Source organism: Ochotona curzoniae, unplaced genomic scaffold (genome assembly GCF_017591425.1).
Source record: "Ochotona curzoniae isolate NIBS_2020 unplaced genomic scaffold, NIBS_Ocur_1.0 contig_3622, whole genome shotgun sequence".
Classification (NCBI taxonomy): Eukaryota; Metazoa; Chordata; class Mammalia; order Lagomorpha; family Ochotonidae; genus Ochotona; species Ochotona curzoniae.
This window is the reverse complement of record NW_024465926.1, coordinates 8,465,883-8,491,215: the sequence shown is the minus strand read 5'-3', so window position 1 is coordinate 8,491,215 and position 25,333 is coordinate 8,465,883.

Below are 25,333 nucleotides of genomic sequence, written 5' to 3'. Positions count from 1 at the left end.
GTTGGAGGCCAGAGAGATGGAGAAGGCAGACACACAGATACGGAGTGTATAGCTCTTACAGGATGACATCAATAGTTAATTGTGCATTCACTGAACACTGTCCACATGTGCGTTTAACACACTCTACAGGCACTCGTGTGTGTGTGTGTGTGTGTGTGTGTGTGTGTGTGTGTGTCTAATGGAGATCTGTTTGGATTCACAGAACAGGAAGATGTTAATTCCAGCTTCCACCTGAAATATCAGTCCTGTCGGGCATTGCAGACCCATGGGAAAAGGGACGCTGCCCCAAAGCACACAGTGATAAGAAATGCACTTCTCACTGTTAGAGCTATTTTACGAAGGAAGAGCTTCCGGAGGAGGGGAGCTTCCTTAAATGCTCAAAATGTTCCTTCTCCCAACCCCATGAAGTTATGTAAGAGAGTGTAATCTATACTTAAAATAGCACACTTCCTGAGGTTTGTAGACGGATACCCAGCTTTTCTTAAATCTTGCTTTCTCCAGGCTAAATATATCCAGTTTTTAAAAATTAATATTCCTACGAGTCAGGTTTTACGCAATTCGATATCTGGTTTACTTTACTGCTGATTCCTCCAGGTTTGCCAGCATCACTGTTAGAACAAAGTGCGCACTGCTAACCACAGCACTCTGTTCTGTTGTCCAATTGTATTTGCTCTACTCCAACTAGATAGAAAGACCCTCAAGAAGTTGGAGGAAAGAGAATATGAAATATTTTAGTAATGAGTTAAGATCTGTGCTTTCTTCACCCCACCCCCAAATAGAAAAGTTAGGCAACTCAAACACAAAAGCTGCTCACTTAATGAAGTTTTAGAGTAATTTCTCACTCTAAGGTTAATATTCTTGTCCTCAAAAGAATATATAAATGTGTATACATACATTTACATTTGAAGTGAATGTGGTAAAATTGTTATAAAAAAGCAAACTAGAATTTTGAAAAACCTGTGGAGGGGATGAGAAGAGTCTATTTTATTAGATTCCTTTTTTAAGGATTTGTTTATTTTCATTGGAAAGGCAGATTTATAGAGAGAAGGATAGACAGAGAAAAATCTTCTGTCTGCTGATTCATTCCCCAAATGGCCGTAATGACTAAAGCTGAGCTGATCCAAACCCAGGAGCCAGGAGCCAGGAGCTTCCTCCGGTCTTCTGTATGGGTGCAGGGTCTCATGGAATTGTGCCATTCTCTACTGCTTTCCCAGGCCACAGGCAGGGAGCCGGATGGGAAATAGAACAGCTGAAACATGAGCCAGTGTCCACTTGGAATGCTGGCACTTGTAGGTGGAGGATTAGCCAGTTGAGCCATTGTGCTGGGCCCCGATCCCAGATCTTTTAGAAAATGATTTATTTGAAAGGCAAAGTTGGAGAGAGAGAGAGAGAGAGAGAGAGAGAGAGAGAGAGAGAGAGAGCAATAGGGAGGCAGAGACAGAGAGACAGAGAGATCTGTCTGCTGGTTCACTCCCTAAGTGGCAACAATGGCTACGGCTAAGCCAGGTGGAATCCAGGAGCTTCATCTGGCTCTCCCAAATGGCTGACAGGGCCCAAGTGCTTGGGTCATCCTCCATTGCTTTCCTGAACACATCAGTGGGGAGCTAGACTGCAAGTGGAACAATTGAGACTCGAACCATGACAGTGTAACACACTGAGCCGCAATGCCAACCCTCTGGTATTAATTTCATACTTGTAGTTTTAATTTTGACGAGTTCAACTGGATATTTTTAACTCTTCTGTATCTCTGCTGAACTTTTTGAATGCACAGATGGGATAGTTCTAATTGTTTTTTCCCCTCTCCTCTGCTAATTGCAGTATCTTGGCTTATGGCGAATAAAATTTTTTGATTATTCTGTGAGTTGTATTTTTCTTCTTTACATTCTGGTAACTTGTAGTCAGGTGCCAGACATTGGGACTTCTGGTACCTTTGCTGATATTGGCTATTTTGGTATTGGCAAAATGTGCTTTGCTCTGGGCTGCGGTTGAACGGCTCTGAAACGGGGCGGGACTGAAGCAGCTCTCAGGTTTGTTTACAGTGTCCCTGCTCACGCGGGATCCTCGTGGGCGCCGTCCCTAGCGCCGCCAGGGTTGTGAGGGTGCAGAGACTCTTGCACTGCCTGCTGTCTCTTCAGCTGGTGCCTTCCCTGCTTTGGCTCTTTGCACACATACACACACATCCTGACCGCAACCAGCCGAGGAGGGCAAGCCCCCAGCTCACCACCTCTTGGGGACCCTGCTCTGTCCTGCCCGCTGCACCCGTCTGTCTCTCCCTGGAAGCCACTTCTGTTCTCTGACTCCCCTGGGTTTTTCTCTGCACTCTGGCCTGGGGTCTCTTTCAAGGTAGTAATCTGGGGCTGGTGATAGGACTTGCCTTTTTTTGTTTCCTGTTCGCTGATTGCCTCATGTCTACTGTGTTGAAAGCCATTGTGTTATATATTTTGTCTGGCTTTAATTTCTTTGGTAGAATGGAAATCTGGTCCTCATTTCTAAAATGACTAGGAAGTGGAATCCTGTCACCTCTCAAACCTTGAAGTTAGAAACACTTTCAGTTACTCTGTATCGAAGTCTGCCACGAGGTGGCAGTGTGACACAGCTGCTGTTCTCCCTGGGACGGGCCCAGTGCCAAGTATTTCCAGGTTCTTTTAAGCTGTACATGAAATTACATTTTTGGTATTGGTTTGGGTACACTAGTATGTTTTATTGAGCTTCATTTTATTTATATGTGTGCAATTTTTATTTCAGTGTAAAATCTATAGGGTATTTTTGCCTGAAACAGTATACGCTGAAGATTTTGAAATGGCTTATGACATGCTCCTCATTAGACTTCAGTAGCAAAAACAATACATTTGCTAGGGCAATTTCCCACCTCTGCAGATATTTAAGTACATTCACAAGAACATTACTTAACACTTGTTTGTGTCTATTCTGCAAGTTCAGCACCGAGAAGAATGCGGAGAGGTGTTCCTGGCCTTCCAAGAGGCTCCTGTCCCACCTGGGCAGACACTTTGCACTCACAGTGACAGTCCAGGCATTGTGACCTGCAGCTCTGCCTTGTTAGTCTGGAAGCAGTTCAGAGTGGACAGCCCCTGAGCAGGGTTGGAAAGAAACTTTGTACCTTAGACGGGGCAGGAAACAGTCCATGCCCAACAGTGTGAATTTCACACAGAAGACAGGAACTCATAAAAATGGGCCAGGATGTGGGAGTCCACAGGGTGAACAGGAGTGAGGAGAGAGGTGGGCAGTGAACACAGGAAAGTGGCCGGGTGACCTTGTGAAGGGCCACGCTTATAAATGAGGTTGATGTGTGGCCAGTGGAGATTAAATGCCATTTCACTTCAGTGACTGGTCTGGTTGACCTGGTGTTTTAGTCTACAATCTGTCCTGTGACCGCATACCCTCTATAAATAAAACCTGTCGTAGGACACATTCAATATAACTATGTGATATGCAAATGATATTTTAGGTAGAACTCTGAAAATGTGTAGATTGCAAAATGTGTACAAAACTGTGAACTTCGTGGTAGTCATGACCTAGTGGTGACAGTTTTGGGTTTTTAGGTAGGGTGGATGCCAAACATGATTAGATCCCCTTTTATGTCCTGACAGAGCTCGTTCAAGGGCTTATCGTGGAGCAGGAAACACTCAGTCTTGCTCTTCTCGTGTTTGTTTCAAGAAATCCGAACTTGTCAGTGAGCTTCCTCTCTTCCACCATGCCTGGTGTCCTGCACTGCTGCCTGACTGCTTCACACATTAACCAGGACTGCCAGCATTGACTTCAGAGTAAATATTGGCCTCATTTCTTATTTATTTGCTATGAGAGGTCTCCCATCTTTGGGTCACGCCCCACATGCCTGCAATGACTGGAGTTGGGCAGGACTGAAACTGGGAGCTGCACACACTCTCCAGGCCTTCAGTGCGCTCAGGAAGGAATCTGGTTATGTAGGCCAATGCTGCTATCAGCCAGGATCTGCTTTACTGGAAAGCTGGGATCAGGAGCTGGAGCTGGGAATCGAACCCAGGTACTCTGATGTGGGATGTCCACGTCAACCAGTCTGAATGCCCACTTCTTTTCTTATTTATCAGCCATAAAAAGCTCCCACAAATGCCAATCCAAGATACAGTGTTTTGTCCTCACCCTGGGTCATCCTGTGCATGCGGCATGAGTGTATCTACTCGGAGGACAGCAGAGGAGACTGCTGGAGCCTCGCACCCGGAGGCCAAATCTAAGGCTCTTGTCTGTTGCTAAAGGATCAGAGCAGAGACCAACAGGTGTGAGACAAACAACTGCTGCCAAGTTGAAGAGAATGAAATATAGTTCATTTCAACTTCTCACATATTCACAAAACAAAGAAACAAAAGCAACAATTCTTCTGCAAAAAGCTCTGGTGTCCTAACTGAGCTTTAGTTAGAATTATCTCAAGGAGACAACTCCGCAGCTGACTCCAGGGCCTCAACCTGGGAGAGGAAAAGAAGACATCATCGTAGAGATCTTATCAGTGACTCTGTGAGGACAGTCACAAACCATGCAGCCCTTGGAAGCGGCTGGGAAAAGCATGGAGATGGTCCAGATCAGCTTCTCTGCACACATGGGACTCCTGGAGGGCTTCCTAGCCTTTCCAAGGACCTCAGAGTGTCAATTAAGATCTCACCTGAGTGACTTTTGATGGTCATTCTATAGGTGAGCCGTGGTGTCTTTCCAGAACCGCAAGCCTTGTGACATAGAAACACACTGAAAGTGCGAGCAGATTTAGAAACATAAAGCTGAAGTGTCACACAGCTGTCGTGTGTATAAAGGAGCACACATCAAGCACTAAGGAACTTCAAAAGTTTGTGGGGAAAATGAATTAAAGACAAATTTATTTTGGTGTAAAACATCTGAAAATCCATTTTTGCTTTTAAAAATAGTGGTACTCATTTTCTGGGAACTCTTTGAAGACCCTTTTTTTCATGGGAGACTTCAGAGTAAACCTGGTGTGAGTTGAATGTTCCTAACATGCAATGGCTACTTACGTGGCCTTCAAACAGGTGTTTCTGGTGCACTTCCTGTCCTCCCAGGGTCCTGAGGACAAGGAGTCCCCCAGGTCTTTGGAGTGGCAGCGCTGATGGTGGGGCAGGATCCTCTCTCCAAGCACCTGTGTAAATAGTCCCACCCCTTCCTGTCTCATTATTTGACTGCTCTAACACTGCAGTATCTGTAATGATCAGAGTCACTTATTCTATGTCCTCTTGCTATCTCTGTTTACTAAAGAGTAGAACTGCTTCAAGTCAGGGGCCTCATCTTTGTTCACTGTTGTGTCACTAGGGCCCAGATAGGACTTGGCACAAGTCGAGTGACCAGTCCAAAAGCTCTGATGACATAAGTCAGTGAATGTGCAGTGTTGTACCCAGCGTCATGGTCACTGCCATCATCATCGCTGACCGGTGGTGCACATGCATAATTTTCATACTGGGCTCTAACTGTGTGTCACTAGGGCAGGCTCCTCAAAAGACACCCAGAAGGACCCAGTCAGGTGTAAATTTGTCACTAGAGTTGCTCCTAGCCAAATACATCAGAGGCTTCCCCTCATACTTGAAATCATCTTACAGTGAGTGTCTTTGGGTAGTGCAGTAGAATGCCTTTTGGGCGGGGACCCCGGGAGCCACCTTAAACTGGCCCAGAGAATGGCCTTGGGTGTGAAGGGTCCCTCGGTGGCCTATGTCCTCAGAGATTCAGAATCACAACAAGAGATTTTTGTGTAGAACACATGACATATGCAAAGTCAGTTTAAAAAAAATCAAATTGGGATTAAATGCTCTCTAAAGCTAATTTAGGGAGACAGTTACATTTAATTGAGTGATTTGAGTGGGATAAAATGGTAATAATTGGTTGACATGGTATTTAAACTTGATTACTTGGGTTTCTATCGCTGCTTTCCGCCTGAGAATTACCTTTGCAAACATGACATAATAGAAAGCCTTTCAGAAGGCTTGGGCTTGCGTTCTCCCTGGGAGGGCATTGGCGTCTGCGGGATTGGAAACTGAGACGGGCGTCAGGAGAAGACGGATGGGCCCCTCCCTCCCATAGGTCTGCAGCTACTGGCCTGGCTCTTTTCCTCAGGCCAAATGAGGGGAATAGAGAATGTCTTGCAGTTGAATAATTCGACTGCTTTTAGGCAAGAATTTCCGTGGTGTTGTAAAAATTGAGATCTAAAAGGAGGCTTAACCTTCAGTTCATTCTTTTGATGTATTTTGCCTGAAGCAGGGTGCGAGGACCTGTTATCTCAAATAGGCAATATAAAAATATCTTTCTAATTCACTCCTACAGTTGAAAGATCCTCATGGATTGAAATTACTGTGATCTATCAAAATTCACTCTGTTGTGGCAATAAAATAAAATCACATGTCAGACGAGGAATGATGACGACAATAGATCAGCTTATTATGAAGCTTAAAATGAAAATAGTTTATTGGCGGCGCCATTGGACTTTGGAAAGATTGAGAATATGTGTCAAAATAACAGGGGCTACAGTGCCTGTATTTTTCCCATCCTTGCGCATGTGGCTTGTTTGCCGCATGCTGAAGGCGAAGCTTTTAGAATCACTGGCTATGTTTTGTTTAATTGTGTGTCTTTTATTTTTTATTTTATTTTTAAATTCTTTTATTGAGTTATGATTCACATTCTGCAAATGTTACCCTTATATATTTTATGTATGCATCTTAAAGATTTGTTTATTTATTTGTTTATTTATCTAAAAGAGAGAGAGAGAGGGAGAGGGGGAGAGAGAGATATTTAGCTTCCACTTCTGCTGGTTCATGGCCAGATGGCTGTGATGGTTGTGATTGGGCCAGGTTGAAGAGCTGGAAGAGCTTCTTCCAGGTCTGTCATGTGGGTGGCTGGAGCCCAAGAACTTGGACCACCTTTCATTGCTGTTTCCAGGGTCCAGGGCATGAACTGGTGGCCACAGAAGGAGCTGGCATCACAAGTGGTGACCCTACCTACTATACGAATGCCAGCCTCAATGTCAGCCTTTTAAAAATGTATGAATCAGGGGCTGGTGTGGTAGCCTAGTGGCTAAAGTCCTCACCTTGTGTACACTGGGATCCCATATGGACATCGTTTCATATCCCGGCTGCTCCCCTCCCTTCCAGTTCCCTGCTTGTGGCCCAGGAAAGCAATCAAGGACAGTCCAAAGCTTTGGGACGCTGTACCCACCTGGGAGGCCTGGAGGAAGCTCCTAGCTCCTGGCTTCAGATCAACTCAGCTCTAGCCATTGTAGCCACTTGGGAAGTGAACTAGAGGACACAAGAGCTTCTCTGTGTCTCTCCTTCTCTCTCTATATCTGACTTTCCAATGAAAATAAATAAATCTTTAAAAGTATGAATCAGTACTTTTGAGCATATTCACCAGGTTGTGCAGTCATCAAGACTATCTCATTCCAGAATACTTTTACCCACTCAGAAAGCTGCAGCCCCTACTCTTTTCCATTTCTGTCAGTTGGCCCATGCTGCTTATTTCTCTCTCTCTTTCTCCCTTCCTTCCTTTCTTTCTTTCTTTCTTTCTTTCTTTCTTTCTTTCTTTCTTTCTTTCTTTCTTTCTTTTTTTCTCTCTTTCTCTCTTTCTCTCTCTCTTTCTTTCTTTCTTTCTTTCTTTCTTTCTAACAAATTTATTTTAAAAACAGACTATGCTGCTCATTTCATATAAACTGAGTCACATAATATAGGCCCCTTTATGTTTGATTACTCTCAGTATATTTTCAGGGCTCAGTCATTTTTTTTATTATGTGTAATTACTTTGTTCCCTTTTATGGCTGAATATAATGAACATTTTGCTAAGTGGATTTGCCACATTTTATTTATCCGTTTTCAAGTGGATGAACATTTGTTTTGAATATTTGTGTAGTTTTTTTTTGTGCGTGGACATGTGTTTTTGGTTCTCTTGGGTATACCTAGGAGTGGATTGTGTGCTAACTGTGTTTCTTTTGAAGAATAGTCAAATATGGAAACTGTGCAGTTTTAACCACTAAGAACATATGAGGGTTCCATTTATTTCACATCATTGCTAGTAATTATTTTCTATTTTTAAACATTATAGTAGTTCTAGTGAATATAAATGTGTATCTCTTGTGGTTTTGATGTTAATATAATGACTTAGGAATGATGTTGAGTACTTTCCCATATGTATATTTCCCATTTATCGATTGATGTATTCACCTTCCACCTACCTGCCTGCTTGTCTGTCTATATAACTCTCTAGAGAAATATCTCCTTGAATTCATTCCTACTTCCATTTGGGTTATTTGTCTTTGTATTATTGATTTGCAAAAGTTCTTTATATATCTGGATACCATTCCCTTTCTAGACACATAGCGTGCAGATGCATTCCCCATTGTGAGGGTTGTATTTCTTGCCAGTGTCCTTTGTTATCTCTGGCCCCTGGATGCCCAGTGCTGGCTTCCAAGGCTAGCTCTGGTGAGAAGGACAATGGATGTTGGCATTATGCTAAGTTAAAGTGCCACAAGTCTTCCAGTTTTTAATTATGACTACAGAACTGACTTCTGACACGTGGTCATTAAATTTCTCTCTTTTAGTTAATTTCCAAGCTCCTTTTAAAAAAAATTTATTTTCATTGGAAAGTCAAATTTACAGAGAGAAAGTGAGATAGAGAGAAAGCACTTCCATCTGCTGGTTTACTCCCAAAGTGGCTACAGTGGCTGGAACCAATCTGAAATCAGGAGCCAGAAGCTTCTTCCAGGTCTCCCACACAGGTGCAGGATCCCAAAGCTTTGGGCTGTCCTCGATTGCTTTCCTAATCCACAGGGAGCTGGAAGGGGTGTGGACTAGTGCCCAAGTGGGATCCTGGTGCATGCAAGGTGAGGTCTTTAACCATTAGACTATCATGTAGGACCTCCCAAATTCTTTAAAAGTTGATTCTGACCACTGTTTTACATGCCTTCTGTGGGAAGGAGTAGAAAGAAGTGTATGTTTTTAGAGGTTTATGTTCTGACATTCTCACTACTAATGCCAGCTGAATCACCTGTCTGAGACCACAGTGGGATTATTGGCTTGGTCTTTCATACACCTTTGTTGCACCATAGAAAGATTGTCCCCAACTTGTTTTTAAATTTAAACTTATTTTCATCTTAGCTTATGTTTAAATTTATTTTCATATTACTTGAAAGGCAGACAGTGAAAGAGAAATAGAGGGAAAGAAGAATGGCTAGAAGAGAGGAAAGGGATGGAGAGAAGAGGGAGAAAGAGAATATATTCCATCTAGTGGTTCACTCCTATTTCAGGAGCCAAGAATTCAGTGTAACTTTCTCATCCGGTGGACTCTACCAGTTGAAGTAACTGTTTTCCAGGGTGTGTCTTAGCAGGGAAGTGGAACTGAAGTAGAGTTAGGACTTGAACCAGGTACTCTGGCATGGGGTGTGGACCTTCCAAATGGGGTCTTACAGATGTACCAAATGCCTGCACTCAAGCTTCTTTTATGTCCCTCAACACAGAGAGTGTGTCATTGGATACCATCCCTTCGATTTTTTTTTTTTTATATTTTGTGAGTTGATAACAGCCTTGGGGTTTGTCTCTTTTGGCTTTGTAAGAGAAAACTGGCACCCCTTGCAGCATGACATGAAATTGCCTTCCTCCTTCCTACTGTTGGTGATTGAGTCCCAAGGAGATTTGGGGTTTCCTAACTGCAGATGGGAGCTCAGACCAAAGTACCTGCTCTCAAGTCTCCTCACCCAACCTTTGTTGTTTCTCTTTCTGTGAGGGCATGTGGGCCAGCCTCCATGAGACTTTAAAATGATGAGATGCTAACAGGCTCCTCCATAGCCCCACAGCTATGGACTTGCTTTTACCAGTGGTGGAATTTGGGGCTGATAAAAATTCATAGACCACTAGAAGCAGCCAGGAGCTATGGCAACAGATCATTTTTGTGTAATATTCCCAGCTCATCACTACATGCTGCTTGGCCAGATGGTCCCAAGAATAGCTTTGGTCTAGGCAGAGGAAACGACAGTTTAAAGTAAACACTTGGTGAACCCAGGTGCAATGGTTCAGTTGACTAATCCTCCCCTTTCAACTGCCAGCAACACATAAGGGTGCTGATTCATGTCTTGGCTGCTTCACTTCCCATCTGACTCCCTGATGTGGCCTGGGAAAGCAGTGGAGGTTAGCCCAAAGCCATGGGACCCTGCACCTGTGTGGGAGACCTGGGAAAGCTCCTAGCTTCTGGGTTTGGATTAGCTCAGCTCCTGCTGTTGTAGCCACTTGGGGAATAATCCAGTGGATGTAGGATTTCAGCCCATGAATTCTTTGGGGAGACAGTAAGTGTTAGATATGATACAGACTTCGTAATTTTTAGGTAAAGAATGAAAAACAACTAAGGGAAGAAGCAGCAACATATGCAATGGGATATGTGTCTGCAGACAGGTGAAAAACTAAGAAGAAAAATAAGAAAAGAAATTCCAGGAATAAATATGTAACAGAAATCAATAATGCCTTTGAAGAGTTCATCTACTTTGATCACAACTGAGGCTGAGGGAACAAATTCCATGAACGTGAAGGTGACTCAGTAGAAACTTCGCAAACTGTTATGCAAAGGAAAGAAATAATGCAAAAATAAAAAAGCAGGGTATTCAAGAATGCTGAGACATTTGCGAATGCTGTCACATCCACATGGGAACAGACTGAAAAGCAAAGAATAATAGGTGGTCAGTAGAAACATATGAAGACAATAATGGCTGAAGGAGTAGGTGCTGAGGGACAGCTCCTTGGGATACCTGCATCTCACTTCAGGTCGTCTGGGCTGGAGTCCTGCCTCTTCGGATCTAGCTTCCCGCTAATGTACATCCTGGAAGACAGCAGCTGATGGTTCAACTGTGGCGTCCTTGCAGCCATGTGGGAGAAGCAGATTACATCCTGGGCTTCTGGCTTCAGCCTGGCCCAGTCCTGGCTGTTGTGAACATCAGGGATATGAAAGATGTCCTCCTCTGCCCACAGCCTCCACCCCAAACTGCCCACCCTGCCTGGTGTTTTACTGCTCTTCACTTGGAATTAAAAAAATGCAATAAAAATGATGACTGAGAATTTTCCACATTTATAACAGGCATCAAGCAGGAGAACCAAGAAGCTCAAAAAAGATCAAGTAGAGTAAGTACCAAACAAGACTTGTGCATGTCATATTCAAACTGGAAAAGTCAAAAGAGAAAGAAGTCAGGGACCGAGGATACGGTATCTAGAGGAGCAGGAGAAGAATTACATGGGACTGCTTGTCAGAAACCATCCAAACAAAAGGTATAGTGAAATGTTTAAAGTGTTGAAAGAAAAAAGTCTGCACTAGCCTAGAGTTCTGTAACCAGTGAAATCATCCTTCAAAAGAGATAAAGCCTTTTTCAGAATAACAAAAAGGAGGAGAATTGTTGACAGCAGACCTGCCTTACAAGAAATGTGGAGAGAAGGAGAGGGAAATGAAGAAAGCCAGAGCCCCCAGATCTACTCATGTTAAGGAAGAGGATCCAAGGAGGAATATATGAAGTGAAATAAGATTGTTATTTTATTAATTAATCTAACAGTCAACTGTTCAAGTATTAACAATGGTGTATTGAGTGAAATGTGTGATAATAATATGGTAAGGAATGGGAGGGGGAAATGGGGAGTACTATCTAGTCTCTGACCCCAGCAGTACTTCATGATTGTTTAAAAGTGGATTGGGTTAGTTGTAAATTAAACTTTAGGGCACTCAAGAAAGCAAGTTAAGAAGAAATCATAGCTGATATTTTAGTAGGGCTGAGGAAAAGGAATCTTATAAAATGTTCAGTGAAATTGAGTGCAGGACCTGGCTTGATAGGCTTGTGGCTAAATGCTCACCTTGTGTCTGCTGGGATCCCATACTGGGGGCTGGTTCATATCCCGGTTGCTCTTCTGTCCATTAAGCTCCCTGCTTGTGGCCTGGGAAAGCAATCTAGGATGGCCCAAAGCCTTGGGATCCTGCACCCGCTTGGGAGACCTGGGAAGAAACTCCTGGATTTTGGCTTTTGATCGGCTTAGCACCGGCCGTTGTGGCTACTTGGGGAATGAACCAGCAGATGGAAGATCTTCCTCTCTGTTTTTTTTTCTCTCTGTAAGTCTGACTTTCCAATAAAAAAAAATGCAAAGAAAAGATAAACATTAAAAGAAAAATTACGATGCACAGAAAATAGTTGTAAATTTTATATAAATACTGACTTGAACTGTGAATATTCTTAAATGTGCCAATTAGAAATATATAGTGTCATAGTGGGTTGAAAATACACAAAACGAATTATATGTTGTCTACATGTGACCTGCTTTAAACATGAAAGACACAGATTGATAAAAAGTAGCAGAATGGAAAAAGTAACTCCATGCTAACACCAAAGCTTTGGGACTCTGCACCCGAGTGGGAGACCCAGAGGAAGAAGCTCCTGGCTCCCGGCTTTGGATTGTCTCATCTCCAGCCATTGTTACCATTTGGGGAGTGAACCAGTAGATGGAAGATCTTTCTCTCTGTCTCCATCTCTCCATAAATCTGAACTGCTTTTCCAATGAAAAGAAATAGCTTAAAAAAGAAAAAAGGTTTCTGAGTCAATACTTGATAACATTTCCAAAATAACATTTCCAAAATAATTCCAGATGGGTTATGGGTTTTGTCAAACATTTAAGAATCGACACCAACTCTCTAAAGAGTAGAGAATCAGATGAAATACTTTCGAACATGCCACTTGACCAGCATTGCACTAACACCCAAACCAGGTGAAGATGTAAGAAAGCAGAACAGGGCGGTGTTGTAGTGCAGGGCATTAAGCTCATGCCTGCAACTCTGAGATGCTCTACTTCTGACCCGCCGCTTCCTGCTAATGCACGTGGGAAAGCAGTGAAAGCAGTGCTTTGGCCTGTCTCCCACATGGGAGGCCTGGATGAAGTTCCAGAGGTTTGGCCTGGCCCAGCCCCAGCTCTTAACAGATATTTGGGGAGTAAACCACTATTTGGAAGCTCTCTCTCTATTTGTAACTCTGCATTATAAATAAAAATAAATAAAATCCTAAGAAAAATAATAGACCAAATAATTTGAGCATACAAAAATACGTAACAAAACAATAGGAAATGGAATCTAAAACTGAATAAAAAATTATACACCACAATCAATTAAGGTTTGTTTTGTATAATTATATAAGCATGATCAATATTTAAGTCATTGAACACAATCTGCCATACAGATGAAAGAAGAAAAAAATCTTAACATACACAGAAAAAGGATTTTAACAAAACTGTGAACTCATTTATTATAAAACCTCTCAGATTAATTATGAAACTAGGAAAGAATTTAAACTTGATAAAAGGAATCTAAAGAATCTGTATCTCACTATGTACATAATGGTGGAGAAGAATAGATGATATACTCTAAATTTGGGAATAAGACATGCATGTTACCTTTCACCTTTCCTGTTGAGTTTTGTGCTGAAGTCCTGGGCAGTACAGAAAGATTAAAAAAGTAAGTTAAAAGTATAGACACTAGAAAGGAAGCAAAATTACTATCATTTGTAGATGACATAATTATAAGAAATTCAAAAGAATAGACAAGAAAGATAGAATTAATAAATGGTTATATTAGAAGATACAGATATAATACAAAAATTTTATTGTGTTCTTGCCATGAATAATTAGAATTTGACATTAAAAACATATAAAGATGAATAGTAAAAATACTCAACATATAATAAAAGCTATAGATTTTTGATAAAATAACTCAAGGAACATTTAAAATAAGTGGAGGTGTATTCATGTTCATGGATAAGAAATCTTGATATTAAGATGTCAATCCTTCTTATCTTAATTGTTAGAGTCAATGTGATTCCAATAAGAATCCTAACAAAGTATTTTGTGGATACAGTCAAATTGGTTATTTTTTAAAGACAAAAGACCCCAGTACTGCCAATATAGTATTGAGGAACTAAAAGAGTTAAATTATGTGACTCGAGACTTATTAATGAAGCTATAGCTGTCAACAAAGTGTGGTGAATGAGTAGACAGATTAGTCAAATCTAAACAGAGTCCATAAAGAATCCAGAAATAGATCTACAGAAATTAAATCAATTGGTGTTTGATAAAGAAACAAAAGCAAGTCGATGGGAAAAGTATAGTCTTTTCAACAGACAATACTAGAACAACTGAATATCCGTATGCCCACTTACCAAAAATAAGAAAAGGTACCTGGCATTGTTAGTAAAAAAAATTCCAAGTGGATTACCCTAACCTAGATCATAGGCCTAAAATGTAAAATGCAAAACTATAGAAGTTTTAGATAATTTGTGAGAGGAAATCTAAGTGAGCTGGGGTTTGATGTCGAACCTTTAAATACAACATCAGAAGTACAATTCATGAAAGAAAAAACAAACTAGTCTTGATTAAAATCAGCTTTGTTAGAAACACCGTAAGAGAATTAAAGAAAAGCCATGTGTTGAGAGGAAATATTTGCAAAATATGGATATGATAAAGGGATTGTATCCAAGTCCACAAAGAAGTCTTGAAAATTCAGTGTAAGAACAAAAGCAATTCAATTAAAAGTAGATTCAGACCTGAGAATTTCACCAACGATACACTGATGAGAAGTAAACATGTGAAATATACTGATCATTATGCATCATAAGGAAATTGCAAATTCAAGCAACAATCAAGTACCAATATGTACCAGCTGGAATGGATAAAATCCCCCCCATCCCACAAAAAAAAAAATCACAGTATTAAAATCTGGTGAAGATTTGGAATAGGATCTCATTAGTTGCTGGTGAAAATGGAAAATGGCACAGTTACATTCTGGCGATTTCTCACAAGTATCATGGCAAATACTAATTGTATTGTATATACTAGATATATATATGTACATATGTATATATATGTGTACATAATATATGTACACATATATAATATATATATTATATATGTACATATATTATAAAGGAATAATGCACCTCAGCTTTTACCCAAATGAGTTGAAAGTTTTACGAACACACAGGCACACACACCTGCACAGATGTTCATAGCAGCATTCTTCATAATTGCCATAAGTCCACACTCAATCAAAATGCCTTTCAACAATGGGTCAGTCAGCTTTGATTCATCTATATAACAGTACTATTCAGTGACAAAAATAAATGACCTATCATAGCACAGAAAGATAGAAATCACTCTTGAGTGCACATTACGAAGTGGAAGCAGCTGATCTGAAATACATATTTTATTAATCCAACTACATGTCATTCTGGAAAAAGGAAACTGTGGTGACAGCAAAAAACATGAGTGATGGCCATGGGTTAGCAGGAAAGTGGAGGGGAAGTATTATGGCGTATTAGGGCCGTGAAATTATCCTTAGGACACTGTGATAGTGACATAGCCATAGAAATGTACAACCTTGGACCCAGTGCAATGGCCTAGTTGCTAAATCTTTGCCTCGAATGCCCAGGAACCCATTTGGGTGCTGATTTGTGAGTTGCTCCACTTCCCATCCAGCTTGTTGTTTGTGGCCTGGGAAAGCCGTAGGAATGACCCAAGGCCTTGGTACCCTACACCCATCTGGGAGACCTGGAAAAAGCTCCTGACTCCTGCCTTCACATCGACTCATCTCTGCCTGTTGAGACCCCTTTGGGGAATGAACCAATGGAAAGAAGATCTTTCTCTCTGTCTCTCCTGTAAATCTGCCTTTCCAATAAAAATAAATCTTAAAATAAAGAAATGATCAACTTTATTGTAAACTGTGGATTTCGATAAATAATAATGTGTTAATTATTTCATTATCTTTAATGTACCATCGTGATGCAAGGTGCTAATAGTAGAAGTTTTGAGGATATGTGAAATACAAGTAAACACGGAGGGGAAACTTTATGCTGACTGCTCAATTTGTATGCAAGTCTCAAACTTTTCTAAAAAAATAAAGTTTACTCATAAAAAGTAAAAATAATAACGCATGCCTGATTTTAAATTTGGCTATGACATACTAAAAAATACATTGAATTAAATCAAATGTCAGTTTGAAAATAATCAGGTTGTCCAGAAGAGGGTGCCAAAGACTTACGCAGGCATCTTCTTTGGTTCTGCAAAAAGAATTTAAATACAAATAGTGTTAACAGAATTAAAACCTGGAAGGCCCTAATACATCCATGTTCACAACATGCCTACTCCTTGCCAGTGCCTTCTGTCCTTCCTTAGCGATCATATCTACGGCCTTTGCCCTCTGATGCTACAGCTGTGCCGAGTAGGGGGCTGTGAGTGACCCTATGACACAAGGCTAAGAGTTAGTTGGGCTCCAAAGATACCTACAGGGAGCTGAGCCAGCACAAACACACCTGGACCACATCGTAAGCAATTACAGAGGCTGACTTATAAAAGCTGAACTTAAATGGGGGTGTGCAAATTGATCATTAAGATTATGATTTTTTTGCATATGAATATGTCTTCAGTGATGGAAATCTAGACATAATTTTTTAGTTATTAGTATGGGCCTTCTGTGAAAGACAGCTTTTAAACATTGATGTAATATTTTTTGGCACCTTAGGGTACCTGGAAAGGTTCTTGGGAAATGTAACTATAAGTTTATTTTGTTGCAAAAATTGAAGTCCATACCTTGTTTCTTCATATGCCTTTTCCATGATTTTTAAAAAAAATATCTTGTGTCTACCCGGCAGTGGGATTGGTGGACTATGTGTTGATTCTATTTTTTTTTTTTTGGTTTATTTTGTTTTTAGGAATTTCCATACTGTTTTCCATACTGGTTTATATCCCCATCAACAATGGATAGAATTTCCGTTTTTCCAGCATCTTTGCCAACTCTTTTTTGACCATAGCCATTCTAACAAGGCTTAGGCACTGTCTCATTGTGGTGTTAATTTACAGTTCCCAAATAATGAGTGATGTTTTGCATTTTAAAATATACCTATTGGCAGTTTGTTTTCTTTTGAGAAAAGTTTGTTCAATTTCTTGGCCATCTTTAAATCAACTTATTTGCTTCCTTGAAACTGAACAATTTGAATTCCTTCTGTATATTTTAGATGTTTTCATTCTGTTGATTATGTACTGGGCAGTGCAAAATCTTACAGTTAATCCCATTAATCTATTTTCCCTTTTGTTGCCTGTGCTTTTGGTGTCATATCCAAGAAGTCCTTGTCTAAATCAATGTCATGTAGCTTTCCCCTTAGGTTTTCTTGTAGTTTTACAGTTGTTGTTCTTATGGTAGATCTTTAATCAATTTGGAGTCAATTTTTAGAAATGGTGTGAAAAAGCATTCAACTTTTTTTAAAACTTATTTTTATTGGGAAGGCAAATTTACAATGAGAAGGAGATAAAGCGAAAGATCTTCCTTTTGCTGGTTCATTTTTCAAGTGGCTGCAACGGCCAGCGCTGAGCCAATTTGAAGCCAGGAGCCAGGAGCTTTGTCTAGGTTTCCCATGTGGGTACAGGATCCTAAGGCTTTGGCCCATCCCCTGTTTCTTCAGGCCAAAAGCAAGAAGCTGGAAGGGAAGTGAACAGGAAATGACACCCATACGGGATCCCAGTGCATGCAAGGCAAGGATTTAGTGACTAGGATTTATGATGGGCCCTCCACTTTATTTTTTTAAAGATACATTATTTATTAGAGTTACAGAGAGAAAGGGAGAGATGGGCTGTAGAGAGAGGCAAAGAGAAAGAAAGGTATCTTCCATGTGCTGGTTCACTCTGATGACCACAATGGTCAGAGCTGGGTCAGACTGAAACCAGGAGTCAGGAATTTCTAGCAGATCTGTGATGAGTTTGGTAGGGGTCCAAATGATTGAGCCATATTCTGTTACTTCTCCTGGGCCATTGGTAGGGAGCTGAATCAGAAGTGGAACAGCTGGGACTCAAACTGGTACCTCTATGGGATGCTGGCATAGCAGGTGGCAGCTTAACTAGCTATGCCTTGGTGCAAGCCCCCCAAGGGCCTGATTTGACTCATTTGCATGTGGGTATGTAGTTTCTCCACTGCTCCTGTCTGTCCTGTCTCCATGCTGTGGTCTTGGCATCTAGGGTGAAGGACAGTTGACTGTCAATATATTGATTGTGTTCTTCTTTGTCTGTCTTCCTCCCTGGCTACCTCCTCCCTCCTTCTCCCAATTAAACAAATAATTTATTTTTCATCTGTTTCAAAGTCAGAGGGGGGAGTTTATGGGTGGTGTGGTAGAGTATCTTCCATCTGCTAGTTCACTTTGGGAACAACCACTGCTGAAACAACCAGGGCTTGCCAGGCTGTAGCCAGGAGTCCAAAACTCCCATCACTGTCTCTTGTAACAGGGGCCCAAGCACAGTGAGTTGTTATCTGTTGCCTTGCCAGATGTGTTAGCAGAATGCTGACTGGAAGTTTTGCAGCTGGAACGCAAAGTGGCTCTCCAGTACAGAATTCCAGTGTCCCAAGGGGTGGCTTGACTACACTTCATCAAGCTATTTGTGATGATCCCAGCACTTAAGACCTACTATCTTAAAATTTTAAGTGTACACACATTTTTATTGATTTATAGATAGTTTTGCATAGAAGATCCTTATATGAATATTTACATATATATTTTTGAGCATACTTGGTTTACATATATATGTTTTTAAGATATATATTTACACATATATATTTAAGATTATTTTATTTGTTTGAAAGTCAGAGACAGAGAGAGAGACAACTTCCATCTGCTGGTTTGCTTCCCAAATGGCCACAATAGCCAAGGCTGGGCTAGGTTGAAACCAGGAGGCAGGACCTCATCAGAGTCCCTTAGGATGCAGGGGCCTAAGCACAGTGGAGGCTGCTTTCCCAGGTGCATCAGCAGGGAGCTGGCTCAGAACTGCAGCAGCCAGGACTCAAACAGATGCCCATATAAAGTGCTGGTGTCATAGGCGGCAGCTTTGCTTGCCATACCACAGTGATGATTATAAAAGTTAAATATTAACCGTGTTTTTAAATAATGCCTCATGAGGAAGGTCTGTCCCTTATAATATCACTTCTTCACACTGGATAGCTACATTTCTATTTTTATGGACATATTAGCCCTTTCTTAGTCAATACTCTATATATGCAATTTAATTTAGTTATTTTGCTTTTGCCATTAAGAGTATTGATTTAATAAAAAGCCTTGTAAATATGTTCTTATGTATCTGTGTTATTATCTCTCTCCAATTAATTCCAGAATTGAAATTCCAAGTTTAAGTGCAAACATAATGTCTAATAAGTTTTACAAACATAAGAACTCACATGCACATTGCTGTGGGTTTTTGTTTGTTTTTAAAAACAGAAAGCAACTGCCTCTAACAAATGTATCATTTTGGTTCAGTGCTGTCCAGAGATGTCCCAGGGCCAGGAAGCATTTGCAATAGCAGTTACTGCTTTTGTAGAGGTTCTGCATTTACTGCCCCAGGAACCTGCATTATTTGAATGTCTGCCCTTTCCTTGTTAGCTGAGAGCCCCTTTGACTGGGTATGCCCTCGGAAGATCTTGTAGCAACCTGTTTGGGTTGCACTCCAGCTCTGAGGACCCAGTGGCTTGAGGTTTCTGATCTGAGACACCTATGGTGCCCCATGAGGGTGGCAGCTTCACTTTCTGGGCAGCTTTCTTCTCCGTAGGAAGGAAGAGGACAGTGGTTAATTATCTGCCTGTACACGTTCCTCTCAAGTCTGCTCTCAAAATATTTTTTCCCCCAGAGGGAAAAGTTGACACTGGGGCCTTTGGATAAAAGGGTTGGAATTATTCCTCTGCTGTTCTTTTTTTCAGAAGATATGGTGAAGTTGTATTTCCTGCTAAGTTGTATATGTTTTAAAATGGGTAGGTAGGACTTAAACTAGACTTTTTTTTTTGGTCAAGTGAGGCTATCACAGTATACATATAGGTACAGTCCCCAAGGCAACTACCAGTATTAGCATAACTTTAAACAACAGGTAATAAAAATATTATTAGCAGCCCCATTATTTACTAGCTTTGTGATCTTGATCAAGTTGCTTTATTTATCTCTTCAACAGTGCGGTAGGACAGAGTAATTATAAACATCAAGTAGGATAGATAGATTTAATACTTGGTGCATTATTTGTGAGTGTGGTCTTTTTTCTTTAAAGATTAATGTATTTTCATTGAAAAACAGATTTACAGTGAGAAGGAGATACAAAGAGAATGATCTTCTGTCTTCTGGTTCACTCCCCAAGCAGTTGCAACGGCCAGAGCTGAGCCAATTTGAAGCCAGGAGTCAGGAGCTTCTTCTGGATTTCCCACGTGGGTGCAGGGTCCCAAGGCTTTGGCTCATCTTCTGTTTCTTCAGGCCACTAGAAGGGAGCTGGTTGGGAAGTGGAGCAGTAGGACATGAGCCATTGCCTGTGAACCAGGCAGGGACACGAACCAGATCATGGCAGTTGAATGGGAAGGATTAGCCAATTGAGCCATTGCTCTTAGCCTCATGACTGTGTTCTTATTTTGTTTGTTTTTAAGATTTATTTATTTTTATTGGAAGTCAGACATACAGAAAGGAGGAGAGACAGAGAGGAAGACCTTCTGTCCAATGATTCTCTCCCCAAGTGGCTGCAACGGCCAGAGCTGAGCTGATCTGAAGCTAGGAGCTTCTTCCGGATCTTCCTCGTGGGTGCAGGGTCCAAGGCTTTGGGCCATCCTCAACTGCCTTCCCAGGCCACAAGCAGGGAGTTGGATGGAAATGGGCTGCTGGGATTAGAACTGGCTCTGGGACCCATATGAAATCCTGGCACATGCAAGGCAAGGACTTGTGTGGCTGCTAGGCTACTGTGCCAGGTCACTTATTTTGTTTCTTATCACTATTTCACCATCAAAACATTTAAAAATGCATTTATTTAAATAAAATTTTCACTGCTTATATTTATTTATGTAATTTATATTTGAATACTCCCCAAAGTAGAACCTAAGGTCAGACCTTGGCAAGCCAAGGGGACCCTAGCAGGAAAAGAACACAAATTCTAAAAGGAAGAGGAAAGTGGAAAGCAGGTGGACAAAGGAGGGACTTTCAGGCCAGTGACATACTCGGTCACTGAAGCCTTCTTCTGTGAGGAATCTTGGAGCACCAGGACCAAGCACACCTCTGAATTCACTGAGAGATAAGAAAGATATGTTATGGATCCAGCAAATCCTGGAGAAATCAGGCCAATGCCCTGTACAGTTGCCCATATTTTGAATTTTATGTTTTTTTTTTAAATTGATGTGATGCAGTATGTCCACCTGGCTACTGGGTTTCTATGATGTTAATATTTATGCCCAGAAGCCTGATCTGATTCAGGTTCAATTTTATTGGTAAAAATAATTCACAAATAATGTTGAGCATTTAAAAATTTATTTTTTTTCTCTTCTATTTGAGAGAGAAGAAGAAGGGGAGAGGGAGAGAATGGGAGGGGAAGTGTTAGAGGAAGAAATTGATTTTTCCATCTGCTTGTCCCCCTCTAAATGCCTACAGCTCTTAGCCAGGCAGAAGCCACGAGCCCAGAACTCAATCTGGATTTCCTTATAGGTGACAGCACCTACTCTCAGCCATCACTGCTGCTTCCCAGGATGCAGAAAGCAGGAAGCCAAACTGCAAGTGGAGAAACTGGGACTCCAATGAGGGATCCTGACATGGGATGTGGACACCCCAGCTGGCCTCTTATCTACTGCCCCAAGTGCCTTTTATCTTTTTGGGATTGCTAGTGGCCATTTCTAACTACTCCCTGTCTTCATTAGGAGTTTGCAAAATGTTGTTATTCAGTCATTACTTCTTTGTATGTTTCTCGGAATAGATCTATTAAAAAGAATTTTTCTGGGCCCGGCGCGGTGGCGCAAGTGGTTAAAGGTCCTCGCCTTGCACGCCCGGGATCCATATGGGCGCCGGTTCTAATCCCGGCAGCCCCGCTTCCCTTCCAGCTCCCTGCCTGTGGCCTGGGAAAGCAGTCGAGGACGGCCCAAAGCTTTGGGAACCTGCACCCGCGTGGGAGACCCGGAAGAGGCTCCTGGCTTCCAATCGGCATAGTATCGGCCCGTTGCGCTCACTTGGGGAGTGAATCATCAGACGGAAGATCTTCCTCTCTGTCTCTCCTCTCTGTATATCCGCCTTTCCAATGAAAAAATAATAAAAATAAATCTTTTTTAAAAAAAAAAGAATTTTTCTTCATCTAATAGTTGGTTACCTTGGGCCAGCACTGTGCTATATCACATCAAGATGCTGCTAGAATGCCAGCATCCCATGAAGTCCCAGCTGCTCTGTGTGTGATCCAGCCCCCTGCTAACTTGGTTGGGAAAGCAGCACAGGATGGCCTACATACTTGCTTCCCCGCCACCCACACAGGACACCTAGATGAAGCTCCTGGCTTTGTCCTGGCGTAGCCCAGGCTGTTGTGACCATTTAGGGAGTAAGACAGCAGATGGAATATCTTTCTCTGTTTTTTCCTCTGTCTCTCTGTATGTTTGCCTTTCAAGCAAATACATTTAAGAAAAAGTTGGGTAGGCCCCGGCATAGTGGCCTAGCAGCTAAAGTCCTCACCTTGAATGTCCAGGATCTCATATGGGCACCAGTTCTAATCCTGGCAGCTCCACTTCCCATGCAGCTCCCTGCTTGTGGCCTGGGAAAGCAGTCGAGGATGGCCCAACGTTTTGGGACCCTGAACCCGCATGGGAGACCAAGAAGAGACTCCTGGTTTTGGATTGGTGCTGCACCGGCCGTTGCAGTCATCGGATGGAAGATCTTCCTCTCTGTCTTGCCTTTTTCTATATATCTGCCTTTCCAATAACAATAAATGAATCTTAAAAAAAGAGAAAAAGTTGGGTACCCTGTAGTATATATAGCTGATCTGAATAAAGCCAATAAAATAATGTGTTTATTTTTAAACAAGTTTTCAGAAAAAAGCATTAATTTCCTAGTTAGAGTTGTCTCATGAAGGTTTTATTTTTGCTGTGTCAGTAACATTTGAGCTTACCTGTGCTAGGTCTCCAATAATGGCAAAGACCTTTCTTACTTTCAAGTGTGCAAATATGACAAGAGATCATCTAGGGATTTTAAAAAAAACTTATTTAATTATGTGAAAGGTACAGTTAAGACAAAGAGGAAGAGAGAGAGAGAATCTAATCTGTGGGTTTACTCCCCAAATGGCCACAATGCCTGGGTCGGCCAGACCAAAGCCAGGAGCTCTGGGACCCCATCTGGATCTCCCATGTGGGAGCAGAGACCACAAAAATGGGGCCATCTTCTGCTGCTTCCTGTGTTGCATTAGTGGGGAGGTGGATCAGAAGTGTAGAGGCCAGGACACCAAATGGCACCTCTGCTGACCGCTAGCATCACAGGCAGGAGCTTAACATGCTGCGTCACAGTGCTGGCTTAAGATCATCTAGTTTAGTGTATTTTCTGCCTCAGATGTATAATTAGCTACTTTCTCAAGATGCTTAATTTTAAATGAATGTCTAATATTTGCTTACATTTGTGGAGTAAAATCTGGTGTTTATGGTGTTTATGTACTGTCAGGCTTGTGTTTGTTCCTATTCTTTTTTGGTGGACAGATTAAAAAAAAGATTTGTTTATTTTACTTGAAAATAAAAGTTACAGAAAGAGAGATATCTTTCATTTGCTGGTTCACTCTGCAAATAGCTACAATGTCTAGTGCTGATCTGATCTGAAGGTAGAAGCCCGGAACTTCCTCTGGGTCTCCCCCATGGGGGCCCTAAGGCCTTGGTCCATCTTCCACTGCTTTTCCATGCCAATAGCAGGAAGCTGGATTGGAAGTGGAGCAGCTGGAACTTTAACTCCAATAGGGGATGCCCGTGCTGCGGATGGGGTATTAGCTTGCTACACCACTGCCACCTGCTCCTGGACAACTCTAGTTAGTTCGACAGCCACCATTTGCTCATTTTTCACTGATGCCCTGGCTATAGTGATGCAGCATGAGCATAGATTATTGTTATTAGTTAAAGATTTATTTATTTGAAAGGGAGAGAGAGAGAAAGAGAGAGATAGATCTTTGTCTGTGGCTTCACTCCCCAAATTGCAACAATGGCTGGAGTTGGATTTCTAAGTTTCCAACATGGGTGCAGGGACCCAACCATTGGCCATCCTTCACTATTTTCCCAGGTGTGTTAGCAGGGAGCTAGATTTTCAGAAATGGAACAGCTGGGACTTGAACCAACACACATGTAATGTTGGCACTGCAAGTGATAGTTTTACCCACTACACTATGGCACTGGGTTTGAGCTGTATTTTATCTTTTTTTGAGGACAGTGCTATGTGTCCATTCAGCCAGAAATTAATAATTTTGTGCATAAGTGTATTGGACAGGACCATTTTTAGCCTTAGGATAGAGTGTGAATAAAGCACAATCTGATGAAGACAAGAAATCCACCGTGGGCAGAGCTGTGTGTGCTGGTAGAATGTGGTGGGTGGTGGGTGCTAAGTATAGGAGGATGTTGAGACCAGATGGGGAGGTAGGAAGGAGTGCCAAATGCAGCCAGATTGCTACACACAGAGCATTCTATCTTAAATTAGGGAATCACAGACTGGCTAATGATTTGCAACAAAGATGATGGACAGTAGATGATGCCATGTGATAGCATTAGGATCAGATCAACCTGTGTTTGAATCTTAGCTTTTCTACTTTTGGGGCAATAGCTTCACTCTATGTAAGTGGTGGTTAACTGCACAGAATGACCCAGTGAACAAGAGCTACCACGAGCTACCACCTTGCAGCCTTTAATTTTGACTTCAGTGGTGCCCATGGACACTCTGCTGCTATTTGAGCAAAGGGGAGTAGAAGGAAGGCATGTAGGATGAGAAGGGAACAGTATGTCTTTAGTTACTGGTGTTGTATCTTTCGTTTGCAAATTGTGCAGGATCAGCTTGTGTGGACGTATTGCTAGTGCGTCCTCAAATAAGGGGCCATGTTAACTCTGGGTGAGCACAGTGAAGAACACGGGGTTCTGCCTTGAGTCAGGCTTCAGGGCTGAGGATGGTGGGGACCCTGGAGCCCATGAAGATGAAGAGTGCTGCTTCCTGCAGGAGTCATGGAGGGTTCACCAGGTTGCTGGGCCCTCTGTGTCCATCAGTTTCAGAGGGACAAAAGGAAAAAAATGTCTCATGAGTTTTCCTAGCTCCCAGCCTGTAGTGAGAGAACCCTGATGAACATCATACACAAAAGCTTTGTCTTATGTGATGACCATGATAGTTGTGGTAAAGATGGTTTAGCTCCTGTAATTCTTTCTTGTTGCCAAGCGAAGATGTACCTCACTTTGTGCTGAGTGCTTTGGGCCTCACCAACAGTGAGCAGAGGAAATCATGAGGATTTTAGAGCAAGAAACCTACAGACCTTTAGTGCAGCTTCAT